The sequence below is a fragment of the Lutra lutra genome, chromosome 6 (assembly GCF_902655055.1).
Source record: "Lutra lutra chromosome 6, mLutLut1.2, whole genome shotgun sequence".
In the NCBI taxonomy this organism is placed as follows: Eukaryota; Metazoa; Chordata; class Mammalia; order Carnivora; family Mustelidae; genus Lutra; species Lutra lutra.
Window position 1 is genome coordinate 144,489,940 of NC_062283.1, and position 15,998 is coordinate 144,505,937.

The 15,998-nt window shown below is 41.9% G+C and overlaps 1 protein-coding gene across 3 annotated transcripts in view; it reads left to right on the forward strand.

Moving 5' to 3' along the window:
• SNX9 (sorting nexin 9) overlaps nucleotides 1-15,998 on the forward strand; it is a 107,185-nt gene that overhangs the window by 32,441 nt on the left and 58,746 nt on the right. The window contains exon 1 of one of the 3 annotated variants that reach the window (XM_047732868.1): nucleotides 11,066-11,071. The exons of the other annotated variants lie outside the window; for them this stretch is intronic. The gene's annotated coding sequence lies outside the window, so the exon portion shown is untranslated. Of the gene's footprint in view, nucleotides 1-11,065; nucleotides 11,072-15,998 lie in introns of those variants that run through there. 3 annotated transcript variants of the gene reach the window in all.

Sequence of the window (15,998 nt, forward strand, 5' to 3'; positions counted from 1 at the left end):
AGATCTTTTATCACTTCATCAGTAAATATTTTAGAGTCTATTTCTGAAGATGGGTAGTCCTTTAAAAGTATAACCACAGGGGTGCCTGGGTGGCACAGTCCGTTAGGTCTCAGACTCGATTTCCCCTCGGGTTGTGATCTCTGGGTTGTGAGATTGAGCCTCACGTCTGGCTCCTCTCTCGGCACAGAGTCTGCTCAGCTTTCTCCCTCTTCCCTGTGTGCATGCGCCCCACACTCCCTTCCTCTCTTTCTCTCCAATACATGAATCTTCTAAAACAATGATTTATTTAAAAACAAAAATAAAAATATAACCACAATACCATGTTGATAGCTAAAAGTTGAATACTTCTAAATATCACATACCTCTTGAGTGTTCAGCTTTTTGGTTGCCAGATCATAATCTTTTTGCATTTGTTGGACTCTGAATCTAAATAAAGTCTGTATATTGCATTGGGGATCAGTCTCGTGAATCTCTTAATTTATGGGTTCCCCTATTCCACCCCCTCCCCCGACAGGCTTGCTTTTGTCTTTGAGATTTGTTAGAGAAAATGGATTATAACTTCCTACACCTGGATTTTCTTACCACATCCTCATCGCACAGTTGAATATATTCCTGTATATTTCCTATAAGTTGGTATGAGGATCTAGAGTGGCAGTAAGACATAAATTGCTTTTTCAAATATATTTCGTAACTGGCAGTACTGGCAATTCTAGTTCTATTATTCCTTTTTCATTTATTTCGTTTATTACTTGTCCTCAAGTTTCATCCACATTTATGCATGTTGCAGAATTTCCTTCCTTTCGGGCGCCTGGGTGGCTCAGTTGGTTAAGCAACTGCCTTCAGCTCAGGTCATGATCCTGGAGTCCCTGGATCTAGTCCCACATCGGGCTCCCTGCTCAGCAGGGAGTCTGCTTCTTCCTCTGACCCTCTCCCCTCTCATGCTCTCTCTCTTTATCTCTCTCAAATAAATAAATAAAATCTTAAAAAAAATAATTTCCTTCCTTTCCAAAGCTGAATAAAGCTCCATCATATACGTATGTATATCACATTTTCCTCACCCATTCATCTGTCAAAGGACATTTAGGTTGTTTCCGTACTTTGGCTATTATGAGTAATGCTATAGTGAATATGGGAGTGCTGATAGCTCTTTGAGATCCAGATTTCAATTCTTTTGGATAAATACCCAGAAGTAGAATTATTGGAACATATGGTAGTTCAGGTTTTAATATTGTAAGACATTCTCCCCCCCCCCACCCCCAAAACGAAATCTCCACATTGGTTTCCATAGTGGCTGTACCATTTTGCATTAGCTGGATTGTTTTTATAGAGGGAAACTTCCTATCTGTTACTTGATCAATTAATGCTACAGTTTGCAAAGGAGGGGCAGGATAAATGCCTCGTTTTTTTACCTGTATTTACCAGTTTTCAAAATGCATTGCTTCCCTATATCCTATAATGGTTACCAATTATTTTTATCATTTTGAGCTCACATATTTAAATATATTTGGTGTTTCAGGCTACCGCAGTCTTGTCCCAACTGTGGCTCGTACTGTCCCTTATTTGGACAGCAAGCTCCTTTGCGAGTTGGAGCTTTGTGTCCTTTTGATTAGGTCGTAGCAGGTTTTGCTAGTGACTTTGATAACGGGTAGGAAAAGACGTTCCAGGCCCATCTTTGTATATATTGTTATGGGTTTTGTTCTTGTTTGTTTTTTCTCTTTAAAACCTGAAATCAGCCATTTCTTTATGTAAATCTGATTCCTTTTAATGAAAAATGCTATTTGAAAATTGTAATCTGGGCACTTGCTCTGGGATTCCTCCTTCCCTCCCCTTCGTGTAAGTATTTGGTCCATCTTGGAATTTATATTGGGATAAGGCATGAGGTAGGGATTCACTTTGTTTTGTTTTGTTTTTTGGGGTTTTTTGTTTTTTTCTTAAGATTTTATCTATTTGACAGATCACAAGTAGGCAGAGAGGCAGGCAGAGGGGGGGGGAAGTAGGCTCCCTGTTGAGATCATGACCAGAGCCCAAGGCAGAGGCTTTAACCCACTGAGCCACCCAGGCGCCCCACTTTGGTTTTTTTCCAGAGATCCATTTGTTACTGTGTAACAGTATAATGTCCTCATAGTACTTTGTTATACTACTGCATAACCACTGTTATACATGTCTTTGGGACTAGTTGTGGTCTTTCTACCTTTTCTAGTCTCTGCTTGTTTTCTTGCTGATTTTTTTTTTTTTTTCTATTCTTGTGTATTTATATGGCCAAACAAATGTTAGGATCAGCTTGTTCTGTTTCAGGGGGAAAAATCTGTTCACATTTTTATTAAAATCAGTGAACAAATTGGAGTTGCTATCTCGGTAATCCTGGGGCTTCTCATCTAAAAACATGAGAGGGTTCTTGTATGTGTTAAATTTTTGTTGCATAAGAAAGTACACCCCCCCCCAACTCAGTAACTTAAGACAACAGAGACAGAATTTTTTTCTGTAGTTCTGTAGGTAGGCGGTGGGTGGGTCCAGTAATTAGCCTGTCTGGGGCTGGAGAACTCTGAGTGGCCTCCCCACGCCACTGGGCTCTCCTCCGGGCTGCTGGGCTGGCCGGGGTGAGATGGCGTCGTCTGCAGAGGCCAACCCGGGCTGGGTCAGCAGTCACTGAGGTGGGCAAGGCTCCGTGGGCAAGTGCCTGTCATGCCTTCTTCTGTCATATTTGCTGTTACTCAGTTGGCCAAGGCAAGCACGTGAACAAGACCAGAGTCAAGAGGTGGTAAAATAGCCTTCACTTCCTCACGTGCTGGAGGAGCAGAAGTCACGTGGCAGAAGTGGTGTCCCAGCAGGGCGAGGAGGATTTATTGTGGCCGCTTTTGCAAATAATCTGCTGTACTGCCCAGTTCTTCCAATTGTCTGTGTCTTTCAGGAACATCGTAAAGCTTTTTCCAGGTCGCTTTCTGCTCCTACTGTAAATGGTGTCTCCCTCCTCCCATTTTAATCTAGAATTCTTGGGCGGGTAGTACATGTACACAGTTAAAATGGAAATGACGTGGGGCGCCTGGGTGGCTCAGTCGGTTAAGCCACTGCCTTTGGCTCAGGTCATGATCCCAGGGTCCTGGGATCAAGTCCCATGTTGGGCTTTGTGCTCAGCAGGGAGTCTGCTTCTCTCTCTCTCTCTCTCTGCCTGCCTCTCTGCCTGCTTGTGCGCTCTCTCGCTCTCTCTCTCTCTCTGACAAATAAATAAATAAATAAAATCTTTAAAAAAAAATGGAAATGATGTGAAAAGAAACCCATTGAGTAATGCACTCCTTTCCACTCCCATCTCTGTAGGTAACCAGTTTTAAAACAATCTGTTCCTCTAGTGCTTTTTGGTGGAAATGCTGCCAAATACAATCCTTCTCCCAAGGAGCAGCAGTGCTGTTCTGTGCGCTCTGTTCCGCCGCAGCCGTCCTCTCTCGGTGCCGGTCTCCTTGCAGGCCAGCGCCTGCGGACTGTTCCAGTTCTCTGTTGCTGCCTGATACTCCCTTGTGGTGACAGACCATGGTTCAGTTCACAAGTTCCTTGTGACTTGACACTGGGGTCTGTACTGCGCCATCTGTCATAAATACCCTGTGGACAGAAGTGCGTCTAGGGAGGGAAGTCCCAAAATGAGATTTTGAGTCAAAGGATCAATTTATCTCTGCAACTGTATTGAGGTAGCATGTCTCCCTCCCTGGTTTGCCAGAAAATCCAAACATTAGGTAATTTATTCTGTCTATGAAGCTACAGAGAACCATTAATCATATATATATACACATACATATATGGCTGGCAGTAATTTAAATGGTACAGTCCCTAATGGAAATCTGGCAATATCTTCCAAATTAATTTCTTTCTTTATGTGTGAAATTGAGCTTTTTCTTTTTCATATGTGTAAGTACCATTTATATTTTTCTATGAACTGTTTGTTCCTCTGCCCGTTTTTCTGGGTGTCTGGTCTTTTTTGAAGTTCTAGAAGCTCTCTATATTAGAAAGAGTAACCCTTTGCCATGTGAATTACAGAGATTCTTTCCTTTATACGCTGTGTGATATATGTTAATGATTTTTTTTTTAAGATTTTATTTATTTATTTGACAGACAGAGATTACAAGTAGAGATGCAGGCAGAGAGAGGAAGGGAAGCAGGCTCCCCGCTGAGCAGAGAGCCCGATGCGGGGCTCCATCCCAGGACCCCGGGATCATGACCCGAGCCAAAGGCAGAGGCTTTAACCCACTGAGCCACCCAGGCACCCCAATGTTAATGATTTTTTATAATAACTCTGTTCCTACCCATGTTACAGGGATCAGCAGATTATGGCTCAGGAGCAAGATCTGGCCTGCCGTGTGTTTTCTGTAAATAAAGTTTTATTGGCATGCAGCTACACTCATTTGCATAATGTGTCTGGTAGCTTTTGCACTAGGGCTGCAGAGATAGATTGTATCAGTTGCAAAACTTAAAATGTTTAGTATCGTGCCCTTTACAGTAAAAGGTTAATCAACCCCAATTTAAAGCGACTACATCAAAGTGTTTAGTGTGATGCAGCCGTTTTGATATGGCCTTAAAAATTAAAAAATCCAGTTAACTTTTCATGTGTATGTGCAATTATGAAGGACCTGTGGGCAGAATGGGCAGTCACATGTGGGCATCAGAAATAGCTGTTTTGTCACGTTACTTGATGATAGTGATGTCACACACACACACACATATCACACATGATGTGTGATATGGCCAGTTTGCTGTCACCTAACCAAATAACTATTAAAACACCTTTGTCCAATTGTTCTTATACACAGCACATAAAGAAGCTTTGGTCTGGGGGAGTTTGGGTAGAAAGTCTCTTCATCCCAGGCTCTAGCAGTTTGCTTTGGTTCCAAGGATTTCCTTGGTCCCAGAGCTTTCCAGAACCATGCTTCATGCACGGGATACAGGGAGAAGGGAAATAGTGTGGAAGTGGATCGTACAATGTGATTTATTTATGATGGCTCCTCAGAACTTTCCTCTTCCTCTTGTGATTGTATAATTGCCCTTTGTTACAGTCAGATTTAAGATTATTCTAAATATGTCTTGGAAGTTTATATTCCTATACTCAGTGAATTTCTATTTATATTTCTGTTTGTCTTGGAAATTTCCCTAATTCCTCATCGAATTGATCACTAGTGAAAAAATTCCTCTAAGTGCATCATATTTCAGGGAAACAGATATAAGCCCAGTTTAGGAAAAAACACTTAAAGAACATAACAATTTCACTGGTAGTTCTGAAATTTTTGCATAAGAAAAGTTTTCAGCCATTCTTTATGGCTACTACAGTTCTTTGTAAAAATTTCTTTTTTGGGAGAAGATCTTTTACTAGAGCAGCTATTAAAATAAAAGTTTTCAGCCATTCTTTATGGCTGCTACAGTTCTTTGTAGAAATTTCTTCATTTCTTCTTTTCGAGAAGATCTTTTACTAGAGCAGCTAAAGTTTAATTTAAGCTAAAGTTTAATTTAGTTTATTTAAGTTAAATAAAACTTTAACAGAACTTTATCATCCTGACTATATTCTTGAATAGATATTAAACACATTGTGAACACTTGAGACTTTTTTTTTTTTTTTTTTAATTTATTTGGGAGAGGGAGCATGTGTGTGCATGCTCATGCACAAATTGGTGGCGGGGGGTTGTCAGAGGGAGAGAACCTCAAGCAGACTCCCTGGTGAGAGTGGAGCCAGATGTGGGGCTTGGTTCCAGGACTCTGGGGTCATAACCTGAGCCAAAATCACAATGCTTAACAGACTGAGCCACCCAGATGCCGCAGGCTATTTCCTTTGTAAGGGAGAATTCTGTCCCTTCAAGGGTCCTTCTAGCTGAACTAAGAACCAAATTGACTTGAGACTAGATTAACAAGAGGAAATCTAATTTAATAGCATACACCCGGGGGAGTCCACATAGACGTGGAAATTCCAGTGACAGGCAAAATGAAGGGTATGTGTGCTTCTGAGCTAAGGAGAGGAGGGTAGGGGTCTGGGACTTCCAGGAAAGGAATGCTCTTCCCAGGGCTTGAGAAGTAGTGTAGATGCTTGGTGATTAGATGGTTGCCTGGTGGTACAGATGGCTCACTCAGATAAAATTTATCTCAACAGATAAGCCTCATTCTGGGAAAGACCCCCAACTGGATTCTTCTGTGTAGTTAATGGAGGGGCAGAACTTTCTCTTGAGCCCTCAGGGTCTCAGTTCCCTTTAGCTCAGAATAATCCAAGTGCCAGAGTGGCCCATTTCGGGGTGGACTGCCCTCAGCCCCTACAGTTCCTCCTCTGAAACTTGCCTGCAGTTTCACACATTAAAAGTTGATAGGGGGAGCGCCCAGGTGGCCCAGTAAGCATCCATCTCTTGATCTCAACTCAGAGCTTGATCTCAGGGCCATGAGTTCAAGCCCCGTGTTGGGTTCCACGCTGGACATGGAACCTACTTAGAAAGTGTTGAGCTGGTAGATTGTTAGCCCTGACAGGTCAGTTGGGATAAAGTCATCTCAGGAGGTGGTGAGGCAGGTGTGTTGTCAAAGGTAGGCCTATGGTAGTCAGGCTACTAGGGACTCTGTAAGCAAGGTAATAGGCTGCTGTGTCCAGGAGAGCTTGATTGGATACATAAAGTCAGTGTTGGTTCCCTAAAACTGTCTGGTCCCATCTGCATCTATGCATGTTTCTCTCAAATATGGCATTCCAGTCTGGACTTTGGTAATACAGTGTTTGCAGTGGTGTCTTGTCATAAGGAGAACAGATTCTTACTGAACCTATGCAAATTGATTGCTATGAACATATAAGAATACTCACTAAGTTTCTGAATTCTGGAGGGTTCAGCTAAGGAGAAAGTATAAATGTTTCCATTTGTACAAAAAGGTGTGTCTTATCAAATAACAATGAGTTGGTTTAAGAGAAAAAGTTTTCTTAAATCTGGGAAAAACAAAACATTTATAAAAAGTCAGCAGTGGTCCAAACAAAAAGTCATAAAGAGTGCCATTATCTTCCTCAACTTAATTCAGTTCCACATTATTAATTTTTCTTCTCAAATCCCCAGAAATTTTTACCTAGTACTGTTTTAGGAGCTGAAGGTTACCAGATTACCTGTGCTCAGCTTTTTCCATGCATCTCATCAAAGATGCAGCACTTTTGCAGGAACTTCCTATAGAGGTATCTGAGTTACAAAGTATAACTGTCTGTAAATGATAAGAAACTTAAAAATGGCCATGGTTGAAGATCTGATTATAATTCATTACTGTGCATTTGACAGGGAAATTTGATTATTTTCGTGACATATGCTTCAAGATAATAACGTATCAGGGCATCGTATTTCTAGGAGTTTCATATAATTTTTAAAACACTTACATTATTTTTTAATAGCATGTCTATGTAAGTGCAGTGCAGCAGGGTTGAATATCGCTTATTTGACAATGATTCCCATTTAATTTAACATACCAGATAAGCCTGATTACTTTAATTTCTCAAAAAAAAAAAATCTTTGAAACATTCTGTGGGCCCTTTGGAACACCTCAGATTATGTGGTCAAAAGACTTTTAATTTTAGAAATTGTTTTGGGGAAGTATGTCAGAAGTATCCAAAGGTTTGGACATTTGGCTAAATAGAATCACAAGTCATTATGAAGCCATAATTATCCATTTAACCACAATGAGAGTACAAGATTTCAGAGGCAAATACAGTTTACATAGTTGTGAGCAAAATTTAGTTCTTTTCCTGTTAAGACTCCGTTTTCTTAAGTAATCAAAGAGCTGATAAGCCATAGGAAATTATTTTGGCAAACAGTAGTTGTTTCTTATGCAGGTAATTTAAAAGGTAAAGAAAAACCTTTGTTACATCTTATGGAGAGCAGACCAATAGTTCAAGAGACCTTTGTACTTTTAACAAAGAAAAAAAGAAGTTGTACCAGGGTACTTTTGATATTAAAACTCATTTACTTATTTAAGTTTTATCCTCCTCTCAACCAGTACTGACCACAAATAAAGTTCTTTCTGAAGATTGTTTCTTCATAAACCTTCTACAAGTTTATTTTCCCTCTTTAAATAACCAGCCCCACCCGAGGACAAAATTATTTTCTTTTTCCCCAACGAATATGTATTTTCATTCCTCATATTTTTTCTTATGAAAAGCACTTCCCATTTTCCTCGCATACCAAGTTGTTTCCCTTGTTGTTTCCAGTGATTTTGATTATATTTGTTAGAATTCTTGATGTTTAGCAACCTTAATTTCTAGTGGGAACTAAGTAGTACTCAATTGTGAACTGTCATGCCAGAATTCTTTAGATTGGCGGATTTATATTTTAAAGAATGTAGTTTTTTTTTCATAATAGTCTTTCAGTAAAGCATGAAGTATGATTACTAGCAGACCCAAATTTATCCTTAGTTTCTGCGTTGTAAGACAGAAGTAGATAAGCCATGTTCATTACTTAATGTTTCCTTATTTTATCTTATTGGAAATGATCTTAGATAATCAGTGAACTTAACTCATCATTGAACTTAGCAAGACTTTGAAATTTTTAGGTGACGGAAGATTTTGGAAGCTATTTAAAAGTTTACATACAGGGGGCGCCTGGGTGGCTCAGTGGGTTAAAGCCTCTGCCTTCGGCTCAGGTCATGATCCCAGGGTCCTGGGATCGAGCCCTGCATCGGGCTCTCTCCTCGGCGGGAAGCCTGCTTCTCCCTCTCTCTCTCTCTGCCTGCCTCTCGGCCTACTTGTGATTTCTGTCTGTCAAATAAATAAATAAAATCTTTTAAAAATAAAAAAAAAAGTTTACATACAAACCTTTTTGTTTTATTTATATCTGTTTAATTTACTTGTTCTCAACAGTTATGCTTAGACTGCCCATAAAACTTGATGAGGCAGCAGACAAAGTCAGCCGTTATTCTAAGTATTTTTTTTCCCTCTGGGAGATTTTGCAGCAGAGATACCATGAACTTATTTGACTTTTAGTAAACTAGTAAACAAGCAGAATAAACGTTTTATATATAACTCTAAATGCATATCTGCTTTAATTAAACCAGCAACCTTCAGTTAGTTTTAATACCAAATATTGCCCCAGATCACTTGAAATTGAAAAATATTTGGGTTAGTTTCTTTTTTTTAGTTTAGTTTTTTTTTTTTTTAAGATTTCATTTATTTATTTGACAGAGAGGGATCACAAGTAGGCAGAGGGGCAGGCAGAGAGAGAGGGGGAAGCAGGCTCCCCACTGAGCAGAGAGCCTGATGTGGGGCTCGATCCCAGGACCCTGAGATCATGACCCCAGCCGAAGGCAGAGGCTTAACCTGCTGAGCCACACAGGAGCACTGGGTTAGTTTCCATCTTAGCTTTAGGATGGCCAGTCCTTACACGTGCTTGACTCCAAATCAACTAAAGCTCTTTTATAGGATCGTTTTAGCAATACCATCCAGAGGTAAAGAACATATCTCACATTTACCATGTATGTGTACATGTACACACAAAAAAATACGCAGACAAGATACGGACAGCATCTTAATTTTATTTCCACTATTTGTGGAGAGGACATTACAGGCCCAATTTTTAAATACTTCTCTTTTTTTTTCCTTCAGTCTCAGAAGATTGTGTTTACATTTCAAAGACATGATAAGAGTTATAATTTCAAGGGATAGAGAAAGAATGTAAAAAAAAAATTTTTTTCCTAGACTTTCAGGGTAATTGCTGTTAATTGCTATTTAAAACTTATTTATATTTTTTAGGTATAGAACAACTAACTACATTCCAATATCTTGATCTTTTATAGTATGTACAAACATTTTGAGAGGACTAGGTGAGGCTTGGGGATTGGTAAAGATTGGTGAGCTTTAACGTGTTTCTAGAGTTGCGGTTCTGGTTTTGTAGAGATTTGTCTATGAAAGACAGTGTTTCCTAATTCCCCAAAGACCTGGATTATAGCCTGACTATCAAGGGATTAGCTCATATTTTAACTAAATTTGCTTCTTTAGCAAAAAATTTACCCTTGGCTTCAGTTAATCCCCAGACACTGGCCTTTCACAGATCATTTGTATAATAGCCAAGGAGAAATTTTGGTTGTCAATTTCCTCAGTGAAGGCAAAGTTGTAAATATAGCCAAGTAATCTATCTAATTATTTTCTAAATTGGGTAGGGTCTTTTGAAAGTAGAGGTAAAAGGATTTTATAATATAAAAGATCTGCAGCTGTCCAGGGGATGCGAATTCTTTCCCAGCAGGGTCGTCTAGGAGACAGCTGCAGTAAAGGATGTTGTACCAGAATGCCCAAAGCAGGCAGAGCGGTCCCAGAGCCCTGGGGTGTTGGGGGGGGGCGGGGGAGCCAGGCCAGCCTTGGTGCCAGTCTCAGGTGCTTCTGTTAGATTTATCATCTGGCTTTCAGCTTTTACAGGAGCAGCCTAGATGCTTAGAGCCTAGAGATTAGACCAGAATGATCCCTGTAAACCTTTTAGGGAAAGGGAAGTTAAAACAGGCAGATGAGCCTGGACTTTAAGAAGGGGAATTTACTTTGGGTGTAGACATTTATTTTTAAGTCTTAAGGCTAATTTCTGTCCTTTTATCTTGTTCAGGGAAGTCCCTGAGGCTAGCCATTACTCTGATAATACCACCCCGAGAGCTCCTTCTCCCTCTCTCTCTCTTTTTTAATATAGCCAATTTTAAGAATCCATTGTCTGGCCACTGGTGAGTAGGATCTATTAATAGCAACTCAAATTAATAAGCCTTTTAGTGGCTTAAGCAAAGTTGCAAGAGGTTTCCATAAAAGGGCATAGGTGATGCGGACTCCATGATCCAAAAGCTTTACTCCTGAAACTAGTATGAGAAAGCAGAGGCACGGGCAGTAAGGATGGTGTGTGTCTCCAGTGTTCCCCGGGAACGGGAGATGTCTCCCGTCACAGGCCTGCTATCTGGAACAGCAGGCAGGTGCTTCTGGAATGGGACTCTCAAGCCCTGATCAAGCAGTGGCGGTTGAGATGACAGAAGTTCCTCTGGGCTGGAACCTCTCGTGACAGTCACCCTGAAGCGGGCACAGCTGGACAGAGAGAGCAGCTTGGATCCCCAGTCTGTTCAACTGGCCCCCAAGGTGCATGCTCTGGATGGTGGAAACCAAAGAGAATATTCCCACTGGTATAAAGCCAAGCTTTTGGGACACGGAACAGATGAAAGGAGAACTCTAACAGCTTTATGTAAGCCAGAGCCACCCTGATCCCTGGGAGGGACATGCTGTGCACTTGGGGACCCTGTGTTGTCTTACAGCGTACCTCCTTGCGAGAAGCTTCCTTGAGGTCGGCAGGTGACCTAGTGTCAGTCTACTCGGTTCTGGGACCAACTTCTCCTATCACGGAGTCTTCTTGAGGGGCCAGTGCTCCAGCAGCTTTTACGTGCTCGAACCCTGCCCACTCATTTTATGCTTCGGCTTCCAAGACGTCTGTTGGCAACAGATGATGAAGAGACGCAAAGGAGAACAGAGACCATCTCTGGGAGGAAATGGATCAGGAACCGACTAGACCCAGAGTCACTAAGCCCAAAGAACTAGTTCCACAAACATTTTCTCCTGCTAATCTAAGTTTAGAAAGTAAGAAAAGGGCTCTCACCAGCCTTCCTCCAACAATTCTGCAGGTAAAGATTCCGGGAGGCTGACATGGTTAAGAAATGTCACCTTCTGTGGCTGCTGGTCACATGTCCCAGGATCTCCCAGCTGCGGCTGCATCCGGGGCGCGAGGTGGCCAGCGAGTAAAGTATCCTGCCAACTACGCCAGCTGTCCCGGAGTAAGAATTCCCGTCCCTTTCTAGGGACATTCCTGTCCTTCTAGCTGGACTGGAAGAGAGACAGAATAACAAGAGAAAATGAAATTTAGTAGCATCCGTACAGGGAATCCACACAGGCAAGATGAGGCATCTGTGTAGCTGGGGTGCAGGGGTGCCAGACAGACTGGGTTTGGCCATTTGCCACCGACAGAATCCGCAGGCAGAGAAAGGAGCCGAGGTAAAAACAAGGGATTGATTTCACTGAGCTTACCAACCGGGAAGACGGCACCCTAGCATCGAAATGTCGGTCTCCAAAGTGCAGAAAGTACTTCCAGGTTTATAGGAGGAAACTGGGGGACAAAGGTGGCTGGGCCCATGCAGGTGGGCCGTGAAGGCTCCACATGTTGGGGTCAGGCATGTGGGGTCTTACTGGCTCAGGGCAGACCTTATTGCTTAAGGGAGTAGTTTTGGTTCTCATCATGCTTTGCCCACAGGGTTTTTGTTTTTGTTTTTGTTTTTTTGTTGTTGTTGTTTTTGCCTGAGCTAAGAGATAAGCTGGACCGAAGAACTTAATCAGTTAGAAAGTTTGAGGTCAAAATGCCGTGGTTAAAGTTCTCCAAATAGATTGTTCTGGCCTAAGGAGACGGGGCCAGGGGTCTGGGGCTTCAGGGGAAAGGAATTTACTTCCCAGGGCATGAGAAGAGCGGATAACCTTGTAATTAAATGGTTGCCCTGCTGTCCGGGTAGGTCACTCGGATAAAATTTATCTCTGCTGATAACCCTCCTTCTGGGAAAGACCTCCAACGTGGAATCTTCTCCGAAGTTTAAGGAAGGACAGACCATTCTCTCAGGCTGCAGGGCCTTAATTACCTTCAGCTCAGAATAATCTTCATGCTCACAAGGCCCATCTTGGAGGCGGCCTGCCCTTGGCCCCTGCATTCTTCGGAAATTTTAAGAGCCACCTACCCAAAATGAGATAATCGATCCGTGTCCTTTGGGAAGGAGTTTCTTAGCGCTGGTGGCCGCCTGGGACCTCACCCCTGCCCTACTTTAACAGTTCTAGTAATGCCCTAGGGGGAGCTGTGGACCGCAGGCATATCAGGCTCTCTCAGGACTGTGGGCAGGAGGGGAGAAGCAGTAGCTGGGTATAGTTGACGATGGCTTCAGAATTCAGAAAACTTAGTAGGTTGGAGCAGTGGCTAAATCTAACAGGATGTTTTAGAGGGGTAATTTAAGATTCTCTGATGCAAATTAACAACTGAGCAAGCACAGGCCAGGATTGAACTGAAATCACAGATTGTTGTAAAGCGAAAAGCATTTAAGTCTTAATTATTTACAATAAGGACAAATACATCTGCGTATATTGAGGCTGTGATAATACTCTCAGAGTCTATTAAATGAAGTTCTTTTTCTTCTGATGGTCTGGATAGTTGTGTAAAAGAAGATAGAGGAAGGCATTAACTATATACGATTTCACAGAAAGCAAACGGCATTCTTAAGTAAAACGTGCTTGGCATTTGAGGGGCGCCTGGGTGGCTCAGTTGGTTAATTCTCTGCCTTTGGCTCAGGTCATGATCCCAGGATCCTGGATTTGAGTCCTGCATTGGGCCTCCCTGCTCAGCGGGGAGTCTGCTCCCCCCACTTTCCCTCGGGCCCTCCCCTGTCATGCTCGTGCACATGCGTGCTGTCTCTCAAATGAATAAATTAAAAATCTTTTCTTTTTTTTTTTTTTTTTTTGTTTAAAAGCAAGCTTGGCATCTGAAAAGGTGAACTAGTATAGAAATATCACATGCAAAACTTCAGTTGTCAGGGGATCTATCCATCCCTTGAAATTTTTCAATTTAATTTTTATTTGAGTGTCTCTGTTTTTGAAGTGAGAGGGCTACATTGCTGAAGAGTTACTGCTTTTCCCCAAGATTTGATTGTGATTTATGTAAACCCAGAGAAGCAGATGCTTAAGGATGAGGACCTGTGCTCTACCTTCTGACCCCCACAGGAACTTTCTGCTGCCTGTTTTTTTGTCATTTTGAACTGTTTCATTCTCTTGTTCATTTTAGGTTCTAGTGTTTTGTTTTGCAGAATTGGAAACACAGTAGTATACTTACTATATCCAGTGTTTCTCTTTATTTAAAATGTCTTCTTAATAAATTCTTTGGTTTGGGACTATTGGTTTGTATCAGCTTGGACTCCCTCTGTTGTGCCTTGTGCGATAGAATCTGAACTCACCTTAGCTTAGGCATGAAAGGAGAGCCGTAGGCTCTTGTGTCTGAGAGCAGGAGAGCAGCCTCAGGCTTCCTCAGTGATCTCCGCAGGATTGCCATTCCACTCCACCAAAGGTGGACTTTCTCCATATCTCTGCTGGTTAGCCACTGGCAGCATCTTCAGGGAAAAAGACTCCTGCTCCCCAGCATCTGTATCAATTTCTGGGAAAGAGTTCTGATTATCCCTGTTTGGGTTATATGCTTACCAGTGGCTTGGAGTCAAGCAGGAAGTTTCCAGAAGGAAGGGATATGGAGCAGACAGATATTTACAGTGTGGTCAAGGAGATTGAATACTTTGCTCCCCTTCTCTCCTCTCTCAAAGGGAAATATGTGTTAAGGATGATGGAGTATCGACACACCAGGTCTCTTCCAGTGCCTGGGACATGGACAGCTTTGGATCTGCTGATGTCTGTTTTACTGTAGCTAAATAATGGAACTTGGGTTTAAGATTGCTGTCTATTATTCCTTCACCTTTGTCTGTAAGACTTTTTGGTATTGGCATTGAAGAGATTGCTGTTGACAGTATGTGTTCAACACAGAGAATCCTGTTCCCGCTGCCCAGGAACCGTGCAGAGAGTTAGCTCCTGAAATCACTTGAGTTATTTCTTAAAGTGTAGCCAACACAGGGGAAAGCAGTATCAAAAAATGGACCTTTTCTCAAGGCCATATGAAGCATAGGGGAACTGATGGGGGACCAGAAACGCAGGTAAAGGGAGACAGCGCCCTGAGGATTTCCATTCTAGAGGCTTCCAGGCTAGCTAAGCTTGGTACGAGTGGTTGCTCAAATTTGTTTTCTGATGACATGTTACGCTCATTTGGGGATATGCTTTTTAACATTTTTTGTTCTCTAAAATTTCTCTCAATTCTAATTTTTAAGAAGCCTCTCTAGGATTCTTTTTAAGGCTTAAGTCAATGTTTACACAAACCTACAATGTTTATATACATTTTTCCATGACTAAAGTCCAGTAATATTTAAATGTGGAAGAGAGTTTCCAGTTTTAGTTTTTAACTTGTTCCATCAAGTTGTACATTTGGTACACAAGATGCCTTAGAATTCTGTAGTGGTTTTTAGTTGGATTTAGCTGCATTTAAAAAACAAATTGTTAGCCAGGATCCCTAAGGAGCAATAACCAAATAACAGGTTACTCATCTGGCCCTTTTGTGCACACCAGGCCCTTCCCAGGAAGCCTGCAGTCCTGGGGGCCTGCCTGGCCCAGGGACCCTCCTTACCCACCTCATGCATTTATCTGCATCTGCCCTCCATTCATGAGATTTGAGATTTGGGTGACGTGGTTTTTAAAAAATACCCCACAACGTGTCCAGCAGAACTGTATCAACTTTTTCAGCAGTAGGAGAAAGGCCTGTGTGCTGACCCCTGGAGTTCTCCATGCCTGCAGCCTACCCCTTCTTCCCCCTTCCTAGCCTCTCAGGACGAAGTCCTGGAAGGCCAGGAGCGATGCCCTTCTGTGACTGACAGACTGGACCATTTGTTTCTTTCTAACATTTTGTTATGGAAAAAACCTCAAACATATAGAAAACTCAAAATCATTTTCCATTGAACACCATCAACCTACCACCTAGCGCCTGTAAACAACATCTCACTCTCCCTTCTTTGTTGCACATTCATCCTTCAGTCCGTCTTCTTATTTTTGATGTATATCAAAATAAATTGGTATTTGGAGGTTTTGGGGTTTTTTTTCTTAACCTTTTTCCAGTAGCTATGAATCTTTCCTCCTTGTTCTGAGGATTTCAGGCATCATTAAGCAAGTGTGGGGGTGAGTGCACTGGCAGGCAGGAAGGCCTCCAGTGCTGACCGTGTGGCGGGTGTTCAGTAAGTATTTGTTAAATGAGTGCAGGTCCATTAGTCCTATTTGACTAGCTCTGTAATATGCCTGAACTTGCCACTTAAGGACAGTTATATTTCAAATAAATCATCGGTTTCCTAGGTACATGTTCCCTCCATTGGGTAAGATGGACCTTCTCTAATGAGATAGTCCAGTG